We start from the raw sequence: 23982 nt of genomic DNA, 5'->3' as shown, positions 1-23982 counted from the left end.
AAATGGCATTGTTTTGAGTATTAAAGGAGATAATGCAAGTGCGGCACTCATCAGGTGACTGCATTACTGGTAAAATGTGGCCCTATGAATGCCAAGGCCTGACCTGTCTCATTAGTCAGGCTTCCTCCCGTGGCGCGGGGAGGAAGGAGGTGAAAGGCATTCCTTGATGGGGAGCCGGGCAGAGCTCTTTCCACTGTGGACCAGCGGCGACATTTGGGTCGAGGAAGACAAAGTTCCCTTGCCGAGGTTAATTGCAGCCCTGTTATCTTCTAGTGTGTGTCAGGCAAGTCACTGAACCTTTGGGTGTCTTAGTGCCCTCATGGGGATAGTACCTGCCTCTTAGTGAGTCAGTGTACGTGAAGTGCATGGAGCCGTGCCCGGCATGGTTGGTGCTCTCTAAATGATTGTTCTTACGGTCACTCTTGTTGCTGTTTATTATTAATTGGGTTGGACCCTTGAATGTGTGACCGAGAGGACGACACTCGGTAGAGTCATTTTGGACGGATGCGTGATGAGGTCAGTGACAGAGCCAGCTGTGTGCCTGGGAGGAGCTGGAGGGTGGAGGCGCAGATGGGACTAGAGGGAGGACTAGGGCAGCACTAAACACATTGACCACTGCGGGGGTCACGGTCAAAGCCAACTTGATCTGAAATAGACTGTCAACTCCGTTTTACTCTATACTCAGCCCTTGGCGGTACTGCTGTGAAGTAAGGGAAGCAGTGGGCAGAGCTGCCCACTCGGACCCAAGCCGGTCTGATGGGCTCTGCCGGCACAGCCTTGCTGTCCATGCTTCCTGGTGTCACTGCTGATTCTTTGTTTCCTTCCCCCTGACCTCCTTCTGCCGTATCCCCTCCATTGGTGCGTCAAAGCTGGGGCAGTGCTGCCCCTTTTGGTTTTTGCTGGGGCTTTGGGGTAATGAGCCGCGTTCTCTGTTACATAATAAATGCAGGTATTTGGTTTTGGTCATTTGTGGGGAGGTGCTGGGGGAAGCCTTTATGTGTTGGCCCTGACTGGGACCGAGCGTGGCAGCTTGGTTGTTTGCTTTACTGATTACAGCTTGAAGCACTGAGACCACAAGGAATTCTATTTTGGTTTGGAGGCAGGCGCCTTCACAGAAAAGGATCTACCCTTGAATTTGCATTTCTGTGTGCCTCATAACTTCTTTTTATTATTATTATTATTATTTTTAATTTTTGGCTGCATTGGGTCTTCACTGCTGTGCACAGGCTTTCTCTAGTTGCGGCGAGTGGGGACTGCTCTTCGTTGCGGTGTGTGGGCTTCTCATTGCAGTAGCTTCTCTAGTTGCGGAGCACTAGGGTCTAGGCGCGTGGGCTTCAGTAGTTGTGGTGCACGCGCTTAGTTGCTCCACGGCGTGTGGGATCTTCCCAGCCCAGGGCTCGAACCCGTGTCCCCTGTATTGGCAGGCGGATTCTTAACCACTGTGCCACCAGGGAAGCCCCATAACTTCTTTTCAGTGTCAGTAAGATGAATTTTCGTTATTTGTGGGGCAGGAGTTAGGTCAGACCTGGAGGCCCTTGACCCCGCTTGGTCTTAACAGAATCTGGGAGTTCACAGTGGGTTCTTCCCACCCAGAGCCCCTTCTGAGCAGCCCTGTATCATGGTGCTGTTTGTGGTCACTTATGTAAGAACTGAATTTTAACGCCAAGGCTATGGTATAATTTTCCCAAAAGAACTGGAATATGTGTGCCTTTGGTAAGACAGCACCCAATTTAGCCACCCAGAAGCTAGGAAAACAAAATCAGAGCCTCTTGCCCCAGGGAGGTAGAGCCCCAAAGATGATTGCATTGCACATAGCAACTATTACAGAAAGCAGAGTCCATCCAGACCATCCCTTTCCCTGCCAGATGTGATTTGGATGGAGAAAAAGATAAGTTCTTCCAAGCTCTTTCTGTTATTAATAGAGCCTGGATACCTTGTATTTCTGTAGCGTTGTGCTCAGGGGCTAGGGCAAGCACGGCCGTGTCCCCAGCGCCCTGTATTATTATGGGATACACTTGACAGAGCTGGAAAAGGCCTTAGAGACCGTCTCCTGCTTTCTGTGGACGAGGAAGCTGAGACCCAGAAAGCCCAAGTGTGTTAGGCTCTTTTGTTGGAAGTAACAGACTCTGCCTCCCCCCAAGAAAACAAAATACAGCTAGTTCAGGCAAAATGAGGGTTTATTATAAGGGCTCCCGGGGGGGTATTTTATGGAACGTGGGGAGCAAGAATAGTAGGAAGTGAGGATATTCTCTTGAGCAGATGGTAGAGATTGGCAGCCCTGGCTCTAGTGCCCCCCACCAGCTTAGTCTGTGTGCCTGGCTGGGACACCTGGGACGGGGGCTCGGGTCAGCCAGCTGGGGTCGGGAGACCACTGCTAGTGCAGTCAGCTTTGGTGGGTTGGTGGGGCTATCGGATGGGAGGGAGTCCCTCTTCAGCAGGGACTGGGCGTGATGGTGGTCCTCAGAGACAGCTAAGGGAGTAGGGAAGCACCCCCTCTACCCCGGATCACAAGGGCGATGGGACGAGGATCTGGTCTTCTGGTCCCGCTGTCAGCATCCTTCAGTGGAGTGAGAGCCACATGGAGATGACAGTGCCTCCCTCGCAGGGTTGTCAGGAGGACCAGCCGCAGCCCTGTGCCTCGCCCCAGCGGCCCTGGGGGTGTCAGCTTCTCTGCCCTTCCCTCTGCAAGTCTCGCCTCCCCGTGACCCCCCTGCTCTGTATTCATTTGGGAAATTTGAAGGGCTGCGGTCAGGGCACCGCACTGCCTAACTGTAGCTTTCCTGATGTGGTCAAGAAAGACCAACATTCCACACAGGGTGAGGGTGGAGGAGAAACACCCCACTGCCGTTTAAACCCATGGTGATGACATGGTGCTCAGAAGTAATCTCCCATAGACACCCAGGGCGGATGGAAGATTCGGCAGGGCAGCTGGGCTCTGCTGGGGAAATGTGCTGCTTTGATTGGCTGTCTCCCAGTGTCGAGTAACAGAAGCTGCTTAAACGTCTGATGAGGGCCTGCGGCTTTCTTTCCATTTAAGTGACTTCACTGACCAGTTACACACAAAATAAAACTTGAGCGTCTTTGCTGTTTTCAAATGTGGGGAGTCTTCTTTCATGTTTCATTAATCATCTTTTAAAATGTAGCCCATTTCCTTTTCCTTGTCATGTTTATTCACATTAATAACACTTACATAAAATTAGATACTCCTTATTTCCACGAAGTGCAAATCAAAATAAGCATTCACTGCTGGCCTAGCAGCTGCTGCTGCTTTAATAGTAGTAATATTTTTCATAGCAATGCAAGTGAATGCACCGCCTCCCAGTAAATAAAATGGTGCCAAGTCAAAGAACGTGATCACTGTCCCAAGGCTTCTGCATTTTGAGTAAAAGAGTTTGAACAAATTCTGAATCCGCCAGCACTACAATTAAGCACCTTCTCTACGCTGGGCACTGTGCTGGATGCCTTACACACATCATGCCACTTAATTCAGTCCTTCCAGCAGCTCTGTGGGGTGGGCACTGTTGCCCGTTTTACAGATGACAGGCTCGGCTTAGAAAGGATTCAGACCAGTCCTTGCTCTTTCTACCTCAGACTCGTCCTAAAGAAAAAATGCTTTATATTGTGAATGGAATGTTAATGAAGTAGAACAATCAGGAAATAGGCTTCAGCTGAAGCATGAGATATTTCAGTTAGAGTTGAATAAGAACTTCCTGACAAGATATTAAATACCACTGGGTGGTCATGGAAATCACATTTTTTCCCCTCTGGTTGGCTAATTAACTAAATTATATACTTATTCATGGTCATACATGTATTCACTTTTAGTAGATTGTAAGTACCTTGAGGCCAGGGATACTCTCTCCCCCCGCCCCCTTTTCTTTTACCTACTGTCACTCGGAAATATGACTAAAATAGTGAAGGGTAGAGTGAAATTGCATTTGATTTATAGTTGTTGAGGGTAGGTCTGGTAAAAGTTTTCCAAATGCTGCTGTCTGCCTCTCTGGACTTCAGTTATATGCCTACCAATTACATAGAGCAGAAAAAACCCTCGATTGCTAAATTTCCTGGAGGTCTTGCCACATTCATGGCAGACCTGGATCCCAGCTGAATTTTTGGTCTGGGATTTTTGGTGTCTGCAACCTGCAGTCTTTCAGTGGGCTAGCAATTTCAGGAACAGTGACAGCTCTCACTTTTTGAGTCCCAGCTCTGTCCTGAGTACAGAAATAACTGTCTGTGTTATTTTTAACCCTCGCGTCACCCAGCTAATAAATAATGGAGCCGGGAATCACACCCAGGTCTGTGGGGCTCTGCAGCCAAACCCTTCCCACATCCAACCAGCCTGACTTTGCTGTGATTTAGCTGCAAAGTGCAAGGGAAAGGAAGAGAGTCAGGTTAGTGTTTACTTTCTTCGTGGAAACAAACACACAAACAAGACCTGCATATTCCAGTGGAAGAGAAAGCATTTTCCCCTCTGGATTTGTTTCCTTAATGTTGAATGGGAGGCATTTAAATTTGGATAATTTATATGCATTGTCTGGGGCAGCCAGTTTGTGATACGGTATCAGAGGGATTACGAAGAGAATTGGTATTTTCAAAAAGAGTTCATCTCTCTGATTTTCCTTTACAAATGGTAAGGAGTGAACCGTGATTTTACGAGCAGTTGTGCTCTGGGTTTACTCTCCAACTTTTCTGTACTCTGTTACAACTGCTTACGAATGCGTAGTGTCTCATTTCATCCATGACACTTTTTAAGGCAACAAAGCTACCGTTTCCTCATTTGACAGATGAGGAAACGGAGGCTCAGAAAGTTGAAATGACTTGTCAGAGGTCACAGGACTGAAGAAATAGCGTGCTGAAGCTCCAGGACAGTTCTGCCATCCAGTCTCGTGTGTTGTGTCCCACCCCACTGCCCTGTGGAAAGCTCACCATCTGAAAGAGGTGGATCTATGGGATGTTTTGTCAGGCGATTTTTAACTTAAAGAATACCTTCTGACTTAAAAAAAAGAACATGGATTTTATTATTGGACTATTTTATAATGCTTTGCATTCTTGGATTCCCCCCCCCCCCACACACACAAATAGCTTTTGTAGTCTCTTTTTTCCTTAGTAGCTCAGTTACTTTGGGCATGTTTCTGTTTTAGTTTGTTGGTTTGTTTGTGACTTTCACACATGCAGAAGTAGAGAAACCAGTAGGAACTTCCACCTACCAGCTTCGACCGTGATCTGCTTTGGCCACTCTTGTTTTTATCCCTACCGCCCCACCTTGATTTTTGAAGCAATTCCAGAAATTCTTTCATTTCATCCATACATATTTTAGTGTGTATCTCTGAAAGATACAGACTTGAAAAACAACAGCCACGCTGAACCACAATAAATATAATGATCACATCAAAAAATGAACATTTTCTCAATATAACATTAAATATTCAGTGTTCAAATTTCCCCAGCTATCTTTTTTTTTTTTAATAATTTGTTCAAACCAGGATCCAAATGCAATCCATAGGTTCAACTTGACATGTATGTAAAATGTCTTTAATCTGTGGGTACCCCCTCTTTTGTTTTCTTTGTAATTTATTTGTGGACGAAAAGAGTTGTTTGTCCCATAGAGTTTCCCATAGTCTGGATAGCGTTGATTGTGTCTCTGGTGTCATTTAACAGGTGCTACAGTCTTCTTTTTATTTTTTTAATTTTTATTGGGGTATAGTTGCTTTATAGTGTTGTGTTAGGCTACAATCTATTCTTTTTTTAAAAAAAATTTATTTTATATTTATTTTTGGCTGCCTTGGGTCTTTGTTGCTGCGTGCAGGCTTCCTCTAGTTGCAACGAGCGGGGTCTCCTCTTCCTTGCGGTGCGTGGGCTTCTCGTTGCAGTGGCTTCTCTTGTTGCGGAGCACGGGCTCTAGGTGTGTGGGCTTCAGTAGTTGTGGCTCGCAGGCTCTAGAGCACAGGCTCAGTAATTGTAGCACACGGGCTTAGTTGCTCCACAGCATGTGGGATCTTCCCAGGCCAGGGCTCGAACCCATGTCGCCTGCATTGGCAGGTGGATTCTTAACCACTGTGCCACCAGGGAAACCCTGCAATCTACTCTTTTTTAAAAAAAAAAGTTTTATTGAAGTATAGTTGATTTACGATGTTGTGTTCCTGAACCACTTTCAAAGTCTCTATTTCAAGCATCCCATTCTCTGGGTGCCTCGCCAGTACCTACTGGTCCATCTCACATCCACTAATTTGCAGACCCTACCAGGTCTTTGACCACGTCAGGGCCTCCAGTCCACCGATGCTGCCCTGCGACCCATCCACTGCTCTTCGCCCCCTCATAGCTTCATTCCCCTTTTTACCCCGTGACCGGTCAGGTGTGCAGTCTCCCTGCCATACACTCTCATCCCTCTTGTCCCTCTCCTTGTATTGTATCCACCTTCCAAAGCCACAACACTGACCGGAAACACCTTTGCCTCTACTTTGAGACTACACCCGAGTAGTTGAATGTGGCTGGAGAACAACAGCTGGATTTGCCAACCTGTCACATCTTAAATTTATGAACCTCAGGTGGGTCCTAGCACCGCAGGGAAAATCTACTCTTTGTCTTATTTATGTGGTTCTTCCACTCTTCAGGAGGACTACTTCCTACCTCTTCTCTCTATTCGAACCTCCATTACTCTCCCCTTGTCACTGTCAGCGGATGGCATTGTTCTCATTTCATTGAGCAGACAGAAGCGATCAGAAGAGCACTTCCTTATGCTCCAGCCACTGAATCTGCCCCCTGACCTGGGTCTGAATCCATATACATGGCTTTTTCTCCCATGACAGTGGCTGAGCCATCCTCATCCTGTCCGCAGTCCCTTTATCTTGAGCCCTGGATCTCAGCCCCTTTCCTTCACCTACTCAAGAGCCTTCCTCCTGCAGTGATCCTTCCCTCTCTCCTGAATCATCAGCCCTTCCCTTTCCACTGCATCGTTCCCATGAACATATAAACATACCATAGTACCTTTAATCGCTCATCTCTCTGCTCCCTTTCATAGCAAAACTCCTGAAAAGAGTTGTCTCTATTCACTGCCTCCAATTCCTCATTTTCCATTCTCTTGAGTCTACCTCAGCCGACTTTCATCGTTATTATTGCACTGAAACTGCTCTTGCCAGTGCAATGGCAACGATGGTTCCTGTCCTGCAATCTATTCTTAACATACTTTTGTTCCCAATAATTTTTTCATATTGAGCATAAAGGAATGTATTCCCTTTGTAGAAAACTAGTAGGAAGAGCATAAAAAAGAAAACTGAAAAGTTATCCATAATCCCGGCAGCTAGGGATAATCACTCCTGTCTCTTCAGGCTTTCCTTTCAGATTCATCTACATCCCGCTTACCTTCATTTAAAGCGTTGTGAACATTTCCCCATATCATTAAAAAGTCTTCAGTAACATTTTATAAGGCACGTCATTATGTTAATGGCATTTCCCTCCTTCCCTTAAGTTACCCCTGACTGAGGAGTTTGTGTTTTTACATAGTCAGGCTCAGCAGAAACAGAGCAGTGAATGTGTGAATGCATCTGTCATTATCCGCCCTAGTGTTGCTAGATTCCTAGGAGGGGAATTATTGGGTCGAAAGCCAGGTGTATTCATAAATTTCTGAAATGGTTGTCATATAGCCAGATTGCCCCAGAAGGATGGCTCGTGTGACATTACCTGCCCCCCAAGCCCTGGGCAGCCTGTGAACGAGCTTTTTGCCCACACAGGGACAGCACCGAGTGAGACCTTGACTTTTAAGTTTCTCCAGAGGGAAAGCTTGGACTTCGGGTGTGCTGTTGCCCTCTCCCGTGTGTTGGTGCACCAGAAGTTACTGTGAGTGTGGAGGGGAGGAGGAGCTAGCATGGGTGTTCTTGCACTGTTTGCGGAGCGGAGTGGATGGAGGGCCGAGAGCCCATGCCATCTCGGTGTCACGGGGAAGTGGGCAGCTCCACCCTGTCAGCCCTCCAGTCCTTAGTGGTGACTTCTTTGCCTTCTGTAGCCTCCCTGCCCAAATCCCCGCTCACCGTGGAAATAAGTTTGTGAGGGCCTGAGCCTCTTGGCTTCAGGAATACAGAAATTGCATTCGCTAAGGAAAGGGGGGACGTGTGGGAAACAGACATGGAGTCCGTTGGACTCCTTGCCAGGGTGTCACCCGGCCTGGGTAGCTCCTCTCCTTTCTCCTTTGCTGCCTGGATGGTTTCCCTTCCCCTGTTAGCTCCACAGGCCATCTCTCCAGCTGAGAAACTCCTTTGGATCAGTGAGTATCTCTTGTAGACCGAAGTACTGCCACATCCTTGACACGTGGCTGTGAATTAGCTAGTTGGACTGTTTCCAACCTACCACTTGGCTGAGAAGTAGCTGCCGGGGGTGTGTTTTGGAGCGAGGGGGCTCCTCTAGAAGTTGGGTGGGCCTGATGGGGCACCGGGGCCAGGGCCTTGGGAGTAACCTGAGGGGAGGAAGGTGCCAAGAGCACCTTGTCCTGCCTGAGAGTTGGCACATAATGTTTTTTAAGAAGCCAAGTTGTATTTCAGATGTCCTTGAGTTGTGTCTGGCCTGGTGAGCCCCATCACTTTGTCATGTGAATTGTTACATGATGGGCTCATAAGGTTTTCCAGGGTTAACCTGGAAACCCCACCACTAGTGTTTTCGTGGGCTGGTGTTTTCCCAGCTCTGAAGGTTTCAGAGAGGCCCGTAAGTCTGAGTTGCCTCTGAATGTGTTGGGCCTCTCCTTCCCCAGGGAATCCAAGCAGTGGCTTTCTGGAGCATTTTTCCCATGGGATTTTATCAGTAGCTTAGCGTAGACTTCTTCAAGTCAGGGTTGACTCTCGGTACAACGTTCTGGGTTCCATGCTGAGTACTTTACCTGCGGCATCTTACAGAATCCTCAGAGCATCTGGAAAGTGAGCAGTATTCACTTCATTTTACAGATGATGAGATTGAGCACAGAGAAATAGGGTGGCTTGACCAAGGTGTGCAGTCGGTGGGGGAAGCTGGAGGTTGTGTGTCTGAGGCCCACGGTCTTTTCATGACACGTGTCATCCTCCCCCGTAGCCTTCTTCATCCTTCCTGCCCCTTTAAGTCTTCTTGTTTCCTCTTAGGGTCCCAGGACATTCTCCTCCTTACCCCGCATCGTGATTGTCCTGGCTCAGGACTGATATCTTCCCTACCAGAGGCTGCTTTCAGCTGACTCTCCTGGAAGACAGTCTCAGCGAGGCTGTTCCCTTACAGGTGTTAAAGCCTGATGAGGCATTGCAGCGGCTTGCCTGTCCCACAGCTGTGTGTACCTCCTGCAGTGCATGATGCCCTGACCCAGCAGAATGTGGGCTTTCAGGCGCCTTGCGGAGGCGATTGGGAGGTAGTTGAGGTGTTGAGCGTGGGGATCCGCTTACGCCTTACAGTGTAGCTTCCTGTCTCTCCCCCATATATCAGTCCAGTGAACCCTTAGGAAAAATGCCAAGTTCCCTGAGTCTCTTAGTTTGAATCCCTGGTTTCTCACTGCCCCCTTTTCTTTTGTTTGTTAATAAACTGTTACATAAACAAATGCTTTCCTCTTTCCCTTTTTGTTTCCAAGAATATCCTAGAGCCTGTTAGTGAACCCTGGGTGCCTGAGCCCTGGTTACCTGGTATATGTCTGGTATTGGGCTGGGCAGTTAACATGTTGCATAATTTAATCTTGGCATCAACCTTAGGACGTGGATTCTCAGGTGTCCGTGTTGCAGCTTGTGGAAACAGAGACTCAGAGGGGTGCCGGGCTCTTGACATGTGTTTTATCATTTGATCCTCACAACAGATCTGTGATGTAGGTAATACCTGAATTTTCGAATGAGGAGCCTGGGGCTGGGCAGTGGGTAGTTTCCTGGCTCACGTTGTACTGCTGAAGGGAGAGAGCCACGGTCCAGGCTGAGATCTGTCTAGTCTCCAGGTCTCTGCTCTTAACCCGCTGTGCGTTGCAGCTCTTACCCAAGATCCCACAACTGCGGCTTGGTCACGTCTCCTCCAACGCTGGACACTGGGCGCTTCCCGAGACTTCGTCTCGCAAGCGTGAGTAATGGGCAGGAGCTTGACCTTGTGACCTGGGATCATACATCCATTTGGGGTGGCCCTCCTGTTGCCCTGCGCCTACCCAGGCACGCTGTGGGTGGTGGGTGTGCTTTACTCTGGAGCTGTGGGTTGGGAGTTCAGTGTCGAATTCGCTTCCTGCGATGACGCGTCGTGTCACTTGACTTAGTGACTTAGTTTGATCTGTTAGCACACCCAGAACCTTTTGGCCTCGCTCAGTCACACTAACTATTGGTTAGAGCAAAGCAAAACACAAACCCAGTCCGGAACAACCCCCTCTAAAAAGAAAAAAAGAAATGCAAGCCTGGGATTCTACGAGGTAGCCTTCTGGAAACGTCTTCAGCATCCACTGCCATGCTTGGCAGTCTTTAGAAGCGTTCAGGAGCCATTATTTATAATAGCCACAACTTATTAAGCTTTCCTTTGGAGCCTAGTACTGTGCTAAGTTCTTCACAGACTTCTCATTCTTAAGACAACTTTGCAAGAGTTTCTGCACTTCATAGGAGAGAAGAGGTGCACAGAGAAGATCAGTACATGCTCCAGTTTCACAGCTGGTTTATGGTAGAGCTAAGTTTCAACCCAGATCTGTTCAACTCCTCGGTGTCACACCACTGCCTTAGGCTTTATAGCTTGTTAAAGAAAAGTAGGGCTTCCCTGGTGGTGCAGCGGTTGAGAGTCCGCCTGCCGATACAGGGGACACGGGTTCGTGCCCCGGTCCGGGAAGATCCCACATGCCGCGGAGCGGCTGGGCCTGTGAGCCGTGGCCACTGAGCCTGTGCATCCGGAGCCTGTGCTCCGCAATGGGAGAGGCCACAGCAGTGAGAGGCCCGCGTACCGCAAAAAAAAAAAAAAAAAAAGAAAAGTAGAAATGGAATGAAAATCTGTAAATTTGTAGTTAAAAATATATATATATATATACACACACACACACACATTTTCTGCATTGAAGACAAGAATATGAATACCGCAAATATTCTTCATCAGATATTCAATTTCTGCTCGTGTCCTTTCCCCTAGAAAGGTTATAGTAGGAAGCGAAAGGGACTTGTGCCACACCCAGCACGAATTGTTACCCAGGGTGAGTTAATTTCTGTTTATTTCTGAAGCAGCAGTGGGCGCTCCCTGAGGGCCTAACCCTGTTTGACTCTCTTGTAGGATAAACTGCTATGTCAGTCCCTCTGCTACTCCTCATTCCCTGGCTTTTCATTCCCTGGGAAGTTCCCCTTTGCCTTGCAGCCACCCGTTCTTCTCACGACTGTGTGGGATGCTTGGAAAACAGGGACTCATTTGGGGTCATTCCCTCCTCCAGCCACTCAGCTGAGCCTGTTCTTTGCGTGGAGACACTGGTTTTGAGCCTGTCCTATTACTGTTTTGAGGACAGGACATGGTCTTACTGATTTGTTAACCTCCAAAGCTTGGGAGCCAGTAGGATGAACCCTATTTGAATGAACAAATGAACACGTCCACACAGTGAGGGGCCTTGAAGAATTTAGGCAAAGGTGACCCTGGCTCTGTGTGGAACACTGAGGTTAAGGAGAGTGTGGGAGAAGTGTTGTCTGTGGCATGGACCAGACAATGGGGAAGAGGTGTAAGACTTGTAAGAGGTCAAGGTGCAAAATGTCATCTTGGCATTTCGGAGGCGGAAGGAGCCTTAGAGATCACGGAGATCAACCACTGCATTTTCCAGACCATTGGGATTTCTCATCAGCCCTAAGTGTGCAGCCACTGCCCACTTCAGGACGCGGAACCAGACAAATCCCTTTAAATTAGTGCTTTTATTGATTTCAGCACTTACTGATCATGGCCTTGTGTTTTAAGTAATTGACTTTGTTTTGTGTTTGAGCCCTGAGGTGGTTTTGGCAGCAAGGAAAAACAACTCTAAAAATTCTAGAATCTAATCAAATAGCACATTGCCTTCAGGTGGGCGAGAACTGCCCCGGGCTAGACCTTGTGACAGCCCTGCTCACCAGCTCTGCCCTGCCTTTCCCCCACTTACCACGTTGCCCCGTGGCCCCTTTCGCTCTATTCGAGATGACTTGTACCATCGCTGACTCTTACAACTTGCTCTCCACCAGGACCTAAATTATCTGGCCCTGTCTTTTCCACGGCACGGTCCTTTAACAGCTGAGAAGGTTCCCAGCATCTTACATTTGTGGAGCACTTTACAGTTTACAAAGAACTTCGGTGTCTTTTTTCTCACTTTGAGAGGTATTGATAAAGTAACGATAGCTTAGAAATATTAACTTGCTTGAAATCTCACAGAGGATGAGTGTTGATTCCTGGTGAGCTGACTCTTGTCCCGTGGCTTTTTCTACAGCATAGACCATCTTTTTCCGTTAAAAGTCTCCCTGAGGAAGAGTCGCTCTGTGTTTGTTCAGCTTGTCTCGCGTTCCTTGGACTTGAGGACTCATTGCCCACTCTCTCCTCGGGCGCTCCCGACTGCTGCACGGCCCGGGTGGGGGGGTGAGGTGCCCAGTAGTGCTCAGGTGCCGCCTACCCCCACCCCAGGGAGTTTGATTGTCAGGCCATCCCCCCCAGTTTGGGCTCAAGCACTTAGCAGAGCCCAGCGACAGCTGGCCTGGGCTGGGGAGTGGGGGGATTGCCAGGGAGGTCTGTGGCGTGTCGGAGCCACAAGCTGGCCAGAGCGGCTGCAGGAGGTCAGCGCTGGCGTGGCAGGGAAGTGGCGATCGCTGTCCTTGGTTTGCAGCTGGGGTAACCCAGCCTCAGAGCTGTCGCGCAGTCAGGAGGTGATGGCACCGGGGCCACTGCCGCCCAGCACGTACATTGTCCACCACACCCCCTTGCAGGCTTCTAATAGCGGGAGTGAAGAAGTTCCACAAAACTATGCATGGCCAGCCAGAGTCCGTGCAGATAGTGCAGAAAGTTGGCCGGGTGGCTGTGGGCACTCCAGCCACCGGGGGTGCCGTCCTCGGAGAGTGCCTGCTCTTTATTTACCTGGCACGCATCTTCGGTTGCTGCTGCCGGCTACTGTGTGGAGCGCTTCCTTTAGGCGGGGGCTTTCATCGTAGCCTTTAGTGTTTTTAAGGCACTTGCTGTGTGTTAGATGCCATCGACTGCATCCACTCAAACCCCACAACCACCATTTACGGTAGGTACTGTTCCTTACCTCCTTTCTAACTGTGCTATTCAGGGAAAGTTACTTAGCTTCTCTGTGCCTTAGACACCTTCTCCCAGCGTCACCGGAGTATTTATACTCTCCTACTGTGTGAGGCTGTTGTGAGGGTGAGTGAGCGGCTGTGAGTGAAGCATCAGGAGCACCTTAGGTAGTCTTATCCCCCAGTGCCTCAGTGTGTGATGTAGGGTAAGCCACTCTGCCCCTCGGAGCCTGTTTCTTCATCTGTAAAATGTGCACAACAGGTATGGAAAGGATTTTGTGAGGCTGGAACGAGATAATGGCTCTTAGGCACCTTATGGTCTACATCAGTACATGGTAAATACTCGATACAAATGGCAGCTGTAAACACCATTCCCATGGGGAACTGGTTGTCACTCTTATGTGTAGAGTAGATTATAGGATCAAGGGGTCCTGTTAGCAATGCTGGCCCCTGGCCACTCTCTGTTCAAACTTTAGAAAAGAGAATGTTTTGGTGAAAGGGAGAGATTTCAGGTTGGTGGAGGAGGAAAGTTCAAAGATTATTATAAAAACCAAAGGAAATGCAAGAAAACAGGTATGATGGAAGCTCCTTGAGAAGTTGTGGGTAAGGTTCTGCCAGCCTGTAGTGCTTTAATTTTTCGTGTGATGGAAGGAAACCTCCCCACCACCATCTCCATACCCACCCAGCTTTCATTTCCTGAGAGGCTATATCTGTCTTAGTTCAGGCTGCTAAAACAAAATAGACATGGTGCCTCATAAACAACAGAAGCTTCTTTCTCACAGTTGTGGGGAGGCTAGAAGTCTAAGATTGCTTGCCATCATGGCCGGGTTCTGGTGAGAACCCTCTTCTGGGTTGCAGACAGCTGTCTTTCCTCTATGTCCTCATGTGGCGGACGGGGTGAGGGCTCTCTCTGGGTCTCTTTCATAAGGGCACTAATCCCATTCAGGAGGGCTCCACCTCCTAAAGGCTCCACCTCCTAATACTGTCTCATTGGGAGGTTAGGGTTTCATCATATGAATTTTGAGGGCATGTAAATATTCAGTCCATTGCAATAACATTTTTTTATGTTAATTATCATGGACATGTTAGTACTTGATTATTTGGGAAGGACCAGCATGCTTAATTAGTATTCAGAATTTATAATTTTTAACAGGGGTTCTCTTTGGAGTGTATTCATTTTTATTACCCTGTGGAGACTTATTTCTGAAAAAGCAATATGGTCTGTTGATTATCAGTGAGGAATCAGAGGCAAGTGGTTGGTGGTACAGGAGATGAACCCACTTGCTGTTACACATGGGACTTATATCAAGATTGATATTCCTATAATCCGTTTGAAGCATGCACCATTCATTTGGAGTTAAGATGATAGTTGTAATAAGTAGATGCTAAATCAAACTTTAAAAAGTCATTTAACTTGGAAAACATATGAACATCTTTTAAAATATTTTGGAATCACTCCATCCTTTTACCACCCCGTGCCATTATTTTCTTGCTTTGACTGGCCGAGCCTTCCCTTATTTGCGTATATACGTTCTGGAGTGAGGTTGTCTGAGTCTGACTGTTCAGCTGTTTCTCGTTGCCCCTATTGTAGAGGTTCTCAAAGTATGGTCCTGGGGACTCTGGGGTTCCCAAGACTCTTGCAGGGGCTCTTTGAGGTCAAAACTATTTTCGTAAAAATACCAGGGCACCAGTTGCCATATCACTCTTACTCTCTCACACGTATCCAGAGTTGTTTTCCGGTGACTACATGATGTGCGATGGTCTCATCTTCTGACACCTAGTTAAATGTGTGTTCTTGAGTTTGGAAAGTTTCTCAGTTTTAATTTCTCTTGCAGCCAATATCAATAGATATAACCCACTTTAAAATGGGAACAGACCTCTTTGGGATGTTCTGATTTTGTAAGAATGTAAAGAGGTCCTGAGAACCACTGCTCAGTTGGGCAGAACCTCCACAGCAGGCCACCTCTTGGGTCACTGGCCAGCCAGTGGAGGAGCCTCGGAGGGAGGCGTGTGCCCCCGGTCTGAGGGGCCCACCCTGGGTGAAGAGCGTCAGGGTCTTTTCTTCCAGCGAGGGGACACTGGATGTGTCCTGTACAGACCGCCAAGCCTGTTCCCTTTTCCTTTATGCCAGGGACCTTATATTTCTGTAAATGCAGTGGTCTCATCTTGTCTCTTCTGAGGCACGGCATCCTTTTTGTGATACAAGTAATTTCAATGAACACACAAAGAATTCGAGAACAAAAGGACAAGGGTGTAGCGGAGTTGGGTCCTTTCTGGCAGCTGTCTTGCAAGGGTGGTTTTCAGAATGGAAATAAATTAGGAATTGTGGAGTTAGTGCTTTGCTTCAGAAATTCAGTGCCACATCCATGAGATGAAACATTGGGCATTGCAGTTTTTCTGGTGATTTTCATCACAGAACTTCAGAATTCTTGTGAAGAATTCTGTGTGACGCTCTCCTGGTCTGCGTGGTGGAATTTTAACGGCGCCAACTGCTCTTTCAGAGCCTCTCCCCATTTTCCCTCCTTCCTGTCAGTGGTTTGCCGTGAGACCACCGCTCCACTCCCTTTTTCCTGGCCTGAAACTCTCCTTCCTCTGACAGGTATTAGAGTCGTAGACCGCAGAGGAGGGCAGCATTAAGTGTCAGCCTCCGTCTGATAAGAAGGAAAGATGCATCAGGATCTGTCTCTAAACAGTTCCCAAGCCCGTGCGCAAGGCAAACATCAAGGCACCGGCGCTCTCCATTTTTGTTACTGATTTACAGGCTTTGTCTTTGTCTAGACTAGAACTAGACTGAAAATCTACATAATGACTGTGTCTTGCTGGTTTTCTGTTTGTACTGGGTACTCAGTGCCTATTTAAAGAGCCTGTGTGACCCATTAACTATTCATTGAATTACTGTATCAGTCATTCCTCGGCCTCTTTCTGCAAGTGGGAGTCAGCCTGAGATTTAGGTGAGCCTTCTCCGAGTGCTACATTCATTCAGTAGCAGGGGCCTCAGAGAAACAGACTGCTGGTAGCAGGACTGCACGTCTCCTCTCCCGCCCCAAGCAGTTCTTCTCTGACCCCAGACTTGCATACTTCGGTCAGCCAGACGAGGGCCGTGCAGGTGCTGAGCTCAGCTTTCTTGGAGAGGGCAGTCTAGTGATGTACGCTGTTCATCTGACGTGCCCCGTGGAAATCTCACCATCTTGTGCTGAGAAATCATCGCTGTATTCCTCCCAGCCACATTTAGAACTCCTCTCAGGGAGCATACTGGGATATATCTGGTTACTTGAGTGCATTTTAGTGCTTCATTCACATTTGTGCCCTGAGCACTTGTCTGGCTGGCATACCCTTGTTTGGGGTCAGTTCCAAGCGCTTAGAGCACGGTGCCTGTACACATGGCAGTGTGTGTTCTCCTTTCTGTTCACCTGAGTTCCTTACAGCAGGGACTCCCAGCGTGTCTGCCCCCAGCCCAGCACCAGTCACATGAACGACCGGATCTCAACATAGGTCTATAGAAGGAATGGGTGTGCATATATATGTTGCTTGAGAGCATGGGGTCACATCCAGGCCTCTCTTTTTTTTTTTTTTTTTTTTTGTGGTACGCGGGCCTCTCACTGTTGTGGCCTCTCCCGTTGCGGAGCACAGGCTCCGGACGCGCAGGCTCAGCGGCCATGGCTCACGGGCCCAGCCGCTCCGCGGCATGTGGGATCTTCCCGGACCGGGGCACGAACCCGCGTCCCCTGCATTGGCAGGCGGACTCTCAACCACTGCGCCACCGGGGAAGCCCCAGGCTTTTCTTATTAGCACATTAGTGCTAGGAAGTTGATCTGATGAGCTGAGTGGCATCTGGGGAGACCTCGACCCTGAAGAGAAGAGATAGGACATAAGGAGGTCTGTATTGTTTCTCATTTCTGGATGATTCAGGAGGGAGCAGGTCCTAGAGCCTCTGCACAAAGGGCTTGGGCTATAGTAGCTTGAAGGAGAAGAAGGACATTTTTGCATTTCTGTAGTTCTTCCCCATTCATGGGGGGTCAGCTGGGGTCTCTTTCTCTCTCTATCTCCCTCCTTTCTTTTCTGGTCCTGGTTGCATTGTGTGTAGTTGTTGTCATTGTTGAGCGATGACCTGTGCAGGCAGATAGCTTTAGTGTGAGTGGTGGAGTTGGAACTTAACTCCCTTCTCTTGACCCTCAACTTGGTTCTCCCTCCATTACCCCTGGACTGAAAGGCGGGAGGGAGAGCAGACAGCCATGGCGCCCCCTGACCTCCCAGTGCAAGGGATGCCTGTTGGAGAGGGGCAATGCTTTGACCGATGAACCAGTTCCCTGGAGCTGGTCTTGTAACTTACGCTTGCTGCTATATGTTTAGTTGCTGGTGGCTTCTATGTGGGTGATTTTTCCAGAAGAATATAACTGTTTTTGTTTGCTTTTAAGAGCCAGTGATTTCTTATGAGAAACATTGTGGACTTTTCCTGTTCTGGTGCCAAATTGTGAACTTTGATAAACAGACAAGCTGTGTATTTTGTGTTTGTGTTGGCCGTTAAAAAAAAAAGAAAATCATCTTTGATAACATTTTTCAGGCCACCCAGTGGGCTTTTTTCAAGCCCCTTACAGTAAGAGGGAGGTTCCCCATAATAGCCCATTCATTGCATTATTCATTTTGGTTGAGTGCTATTTAATTATTGATGTTTCATTGAAGGCTGGTTTGGCCAACATCAGTAAGCAGCCTGACTGGGGAGAGATCCTTTTGTCCCTGTTGCTGGGCCAGAATTATCGGTGCTCTGAAACGTGCGAGCTCAGCGGCGGGCTCTGAGTCACTTGTCAGCTCGGGTTTTGCTGACGTCCTCCAGCTGTTTGCTTATGGTGAGATGGGAGACGTTTGCCTCTGACTGGAACTGTTGGATGGAGAAATAGTTCCTCTCCAATGTTCTTGGGTGATTTCATTTGGGTTTTAACACTGTTCCAGCTGTTCTCCTGGGTCTGATGTCTGGTTTGGGTGCAGAGTAAATTTGCACTTTCTGCCTCTCTAGCATTTTTTACTGAGGATGCAAATAGATGCTTTTTTTTTTTTTTGGTTTGGTAACTAATCGAAATGAGGACTGTCCAAAAGTGCTGTTTCCCCTTGGTTGCCTTTTCCATGTTCCTCCCAAATCTGCAGCTTTCCCGCGTCCTTCTGTCGCATCACATGATGAATGCGGACACCGTTCACCTCGCCTCCCTCTATTATTTGGTACAGAGGAGGCATTCCTTTAGTTTATTGCCTTGTCTCTATACAGCTTGCTTTGAATGTGTTTCCTAGACTTAGACCAGTGTTTCTCAAACTTTGATGTGCATACCGATTACCTGGGGAGTTTGTTCATGTGCTGATTCTGATTTAGTCGGTGTTGGGGAGAGCCCAATATTCTGCATTTCTAAAGAGCTCTCAAGTGATGCTGCCGTTGCTGGTCCAGAGGCCACCTACACTGTGAGTAGGAAGGATGAAAATCGTTGATCTGCAGCGTCACGCACACATATGCACACATGTGAAAACTCGCATACACGGAAGCACACACACGCACGCGCACACACCTTTGTTTATTTAACCTTGCCTCCTTGGCCACTGCTGTGATTAAGTGTGAGGCAAGAATCATTTCCTTGGATTGACTGACTGATCGTTCATTCTTTCAGTAAACATTTATCTTGGGTCATACGAGTGGGAGGCCTGATGGTTTTGAAAGGTCTGTTGCCGAGGCTTCTTTTTGCAGTGTTTTAATCCCAGGTGCCCGTCCCTAGTGGGCAGTGATCCGACAGCGTTTGGAGTCAAGCAGTCTACAAGGCATTATAGCTTGCCTGCATCCTGGGCCTCCATTCCGGTATCTCACGTGGAAATCTTGTATCCTAGCGATCAGACTTCAGCATCATTAAGGTGCCTGCAGTTTGCATATTTTTTAAGATCCTGAAAATTTATTGCAAATCATTGGACTGACTCAGCCGTGTTGTAAAAGAAGTAATGGTTTCCATAACAGTTTTACTAATCTCCTGTTTGGCTCACACTCGCGGAGTGCTCACTTCTGATGTGCTCACAGGGCTTTCCCAGGAGCTGCATTTCCCGGATGACCTCTGATGTCTCTCTGTGACCAAAGAGCCCCAGGAGCCACCGGTAGGGTGGGGACAACAGCCTCAGCGGCAGGGCTGCTGTAGCCTTTATCACCATGAGGGCAAAGTCAGGCCCAGAATCTGACCCCCAACTCTTTCCATCTCTTTTTCCACTTAGGTGGCTGTGTACTCTCCAGACACTGTTGATTCCTGGCTTTGGTTTACAGTCTTCCCATATCCCAATATCGACGAATAGGGTGATTCTTGTGGTTCACTCTGTCAGTTCAGAGCAGAAGTAAGCGTGACCAACCAGGGTTTGGATATGATGGACGTGGGTTTGGATCCCGGCTGTATCACTTACTATTTGTCAATTTACTATACCTCTCTCTGCCTCAGTTTCTTTGAGCCTTAGTTTCTCCATTTGCTAAATAGGACTCATACACTGACCTTGCTGAGTGACAATGGGGATGAAATGAATTCATCTGTTTAAATGCCTGGTGGAAGGTCTGCTCCATGATAGGTATCCAATTAATGGTCATTCTGATGGTGAAAATGATCAGGGCCATCAAATGAAAAGGAAGGGGATCCAGCCTGAGATAACGCCCACAGTAGAGAGGAAGGAATGGGCAGGAAGCGTACTTTAGTTTACCCTGCAGGGAGGAGAGAATAAATCAGCCATCTTTAGGCTTCTTGTGTCAGTGACAGAACAGTGCGATCAGAGGATTTGGGGAATGAGAATGAGCACAGAAAGGTGAAGGAAAGGAAGGAAGCTTAATGTGCTGAGAGGTCTGAGGTGTGAAGATCTGGTATATATTTGTATCAACTAAAGGGAAGGTTTATTTATGATAAAAGTACTTTGTTAATGGGGTGACTGTTCTTCATCCCATTGCTATTTTATATTAGTAAATGGAGAGCTGTTGCTATGTGAGAGGATGCCCAGTTTTTCCAGAGTCTGAAAAGGGATCTGTGTTGATGTTGTAGTATAAAAAGTACTCTGTGATAGCATACAGGGCTGCCAGAAGAGTGAAAGGAACAGGAAGTTGCCACACACAAAATAGAAAAAGGTCTTTCATTCATTTTGTGTTTTGTTTTCTCCGAGTTGTTAAATAAAAGTTTATTTTGGTCACGTTCTACAACTAGAAGTAATTTTTAAGCCATCAGAGTGGTTTTGAGGAACTGTGGAATGATATCAAGATAACTGTCTTTGCTCTATGGCATGAAGTTCTGTTCAAATTTGGTTACGCATCTTCTAGTTTAAAAGTGAGAAACAGACCATATATATGTTGTCTCCTGAAGTCTAGCTGGGTTTGACTGGAGAGAGCAGGTAGAGCTCTTGGGAGGCTGAGGCTTATAGAAGACTTCAGTAGTGAATGAAGAGCTGCAGTTTTGTGATAGCATTTCATCACATGCTTTTCTTTTTCCGTTACCCAAGAAGCGTACTTGATACACCCGATTTTTGTTACCTTGAAATGCAGGTGTAACTCCATATATGTGGGTCTCAGTAGCTCTGCTTGGTTTATGGGACAATGTTCACTCTCCTTTGGCCGCCAGACCTAGAGTCTTGTGCCCCTCTGTCCTCCTTCCCTGCTGCCTGAAGGCACGGGAGCAACTGGAAAGCATCTTGCTGTTTTGAGTCTCCTGGCCTCCTCCCCCACTTTCTTCCCCCTGGACCGGATGAGCACCTACTCATCTTTCTGGACTGAGCTCAGATGTCACCACTGGAAAAGACCTTTCCCAGCTGTTGTTCCCTGTCTCTGTGCACACCTGGCCCAGCACCTGTGGGGCTTCTTGGGACTTTGCTGGCGGTGGTGGATGCCTTCTGTAGTTCCAGCTTCTGTGGGACGGCACCATGCTCGCCGCGTAACGGGTCCTCCAGAAGTAGTGCTGAATGCATAAATGCATCTAATAGTCTGTGACGGAGCTTCATTTTATCAATGTGATCCACGATAATATTGAACTTCTGATATTGTGACCATTGGATATAAACCCTTCTGCTTCAGGATGGGAAATGCCCTGTCATAACTTTTTAATTATTATTTTTATTATAACCGTGCCTGTTTATTGTAGAAATAGAGGAGAAAATAAAAGTCGCCTATAATTCCATCACCTGAAGATGATCAAAGTTAGTATTTTGGGTTATAATTCTTTGGAAAATACCCTTTTAAGTAATCCAGCTGGTTTGGATGGGGGAGAGCATTTAGGAAGTGAGAGGTAGAAAGATAGTCTACAGCAGATGTATCATCGTAATTTCCCCTTGAGGCTTGAGAGCATGACTGGCTTGGCCTCCAAACAAACGTTCATCCTGAAAGGTTGAACGGTTTTATGTTAGAATCTTTGTGAATGTCGTTATTTATAGTTCTTTCTATAATGTGAAGACATTTTCCTTAGACCACTCATCACTTTATTTTCCCATTTTAAAAGACATTTCTCTCTAGCCACTATAGATTTGTTAGTTTTTTTATATAAAAAACATTTTCTAAAGTATTTTTTATAAAAATGAAATGAAAATTGTGCCTTCATGTAATGGACAGCCATTGGCATGTTATGGGCTTCTCCTTGTGGGGAAATGAATAAGATCACCCTTTGCCTTGAAAGAAGTGATAAGGGAGAAGTAGAATGTAAATTAGGGTGAGATTTACTAGAGAGGGAGCCTTTTTATTCTATTCTCAGCTCTTTAGGAGAAAGAAAAACATCTTTTTAATATGAAAAAGAAAAGTCCTTTTGCATTCTGGAATACTCCCAAAAGCATTGCTACTGATGTTGAATTCCATTTGGGTTTGGAATTATAAAATTTTTAAAGTGTTGAAGTAAAATTAGTTCTTTGTATTAATTTTTATTTGATACAAACAACGATAACATAAACTAAGCTACAGTTATATAATCACAGAATCTAGTATAAAAATGGTTATTTAACTTGAAATAGGATTGAATATTCAAAAGTACGGATGGGGTGGATATGTTTCTGGGCCAAGTGAGGTTTCCTTACTCAGCAGGGCATGAGGGAGCTAGAGTGTTTCCACTGGACCCACTGCCAGTGGTGATGGGCGTGGAGACCTGGGACGGCCCAAGTATTCAGTGTCTTCAGTGATAGCACTGTAAAAATGAAGAGCAGAAGCAAGAAGTTTCTCCAGAAGCTCTGACAAATCAGATCGTTTGGTCAAAGTTGAACGAAAAATTCCAGATAATGGTCCTGAAATAATATGACCCAAGGAAAAATACGACCCTGAACGAAATAAACAGAGAAGCCTCAAAGAGAGGCTTTTGCTCTTGGATTTGAAATAGTAGCCATAGCAGTATTTTCTGTTCTCTGTGTCATCCTTACATTGTAAGTTATTCCATCACACTGTCTCTGGACGTAGTGGTTCTGAGCGAGCAATCCTAGACCTTGGGGCCAAAGAAATATTCAGGGACCCACTCTGTGGTTCTCTGGCTTTGGACCTCCATCTTTCTACTTGTCAGCTTTTGTGGATTCTTTTTTTTTTTTAATTGAAGTACAGTTGATTTACAATATCATGTTAGTTTCAGGTGTACAGTACAGTGATTCAGTTTTTTTAATAAACATAAATAGTATTCTTTTTTCTTCTTTTTTAAACCCCATATTTGTTTATCTATTTATTTTTGGCTGTGCTGGGTCTTCGTTTCTGTGCGAGGGCTTTCTCTAGTTGTGGCAACTGGGGGCCACTCTTCATCGTGGTACGCGGGCCTCTCACTATCGCGGCCTCTCTTGTTGCGGAGCACAGGCTCCAGACGCGCAGGCTCAGTAGTTGTGGCTCATGGGCCTAGTTGCTCCCCGGCATGTGGGATCTTCCCAGACCAGAGCTCGAACCCGTGTCCCCTGCATTAGCAGGCAGGTTCTCAACCACTGCACCACCAGGGAAGCCCGTGATTCACTTTTATATGTACACCCCTCGTCTCTTCCTTAACTAAAGCAGCCCTCCCCTCTTCCTTAACATTGGAACCCACCACACTTAAATTTAAGATTAGCTGCCAATGGAATGTGTGTCTGCTAGCTTCTAGGTGCTTTATATATTCTGTGTCTCCTTCACATAAATCTGCCGGGAAGTAGTTTTACCTTCATTGTGCACCTCGGGAAAGTTAGCCTAGCTTAGGTCACAGCTAAAAAAATGACGGATTCAGGTTTTGAGCCGAGATTTTTCTGATGCCGAAGCCCATTTTTGGCACACTGTACCAGGCTGCTGCTGAGAAAAAAGTGAGAGTAGCAGTGAAATGAGTTTGCACCTTCAGAAGTACTCCATAGGGACAATGAGTTGGATTCAACATATGCTTCATGGCCTTATGAATAATTTTCAATTTGAGGCACTTTAATAGGCTCAAGAAGGATTGTATATAAAGGTAGGCTGAATTCTCAGATGACAAAAAATAAACCATGGATTTATTTGAAAGAATCCTGTACTCTCTCCCCGCCCCCCATACAGACATAAATACACAGTTAATATGGGAAAGGAAACAGTGATCCATCATAAAGCTTACCCACAGGACAAATTCCCCTTTGGCAATGTAAATCTTAAGTGTTCAGGAAGGCCTCACAGCAGTAAGTTCAGTTTAATTTGATTCTGGCATTGTTTGAGCACCTGCTGTGTGCCCGTTCGGTGGTGGATGCTGAGGGGGAAGTAACAGAATGAATTAGACGTGATTTCTGCCCAAAAGGTGTTCACAGGTGAATGGGGACTAGGGAGAGGGTACAGAGGTAACTATAACGTGGCAGGGATTGTGAGCAGTGCTGTGAAGAT

The 23982-nt window shown here is 46.9% G+C and overlaps 1 protein-coding gene across 10 annotated transcripts in view; it reads left to right on the top strand.

Annotated features, from left to right (window-relative positions):
* The window catches only part of ASAP1 (ArfGAP with SH3 domain, ankyrin repeat and PH domain 1), a 340108-nt gene that overhangs the window by 71136 nt on the left and 244990 nt on the right, over window positions 1-23982 (top strand). The window lies entirely within an intron of this gene.

The sequence above is a fragment of the Orcinus orca genome, chromosome 17, assembly GCF_937001465.1.
Source record: "Orcinus orca chromosome 17, mOrcOrc1.1, whole genome shotgun sequence".
In the NCBI taxonomy this organism is placed as follows: Eukaryota; Metazoa; Chordata; class Mammalia; order Artiodactyla; family Delphinidae; genus Orcinus; species Orcinus orca.
This window is presented reverse-complemented; position numbering and strand designations above follow the sequence as displayed.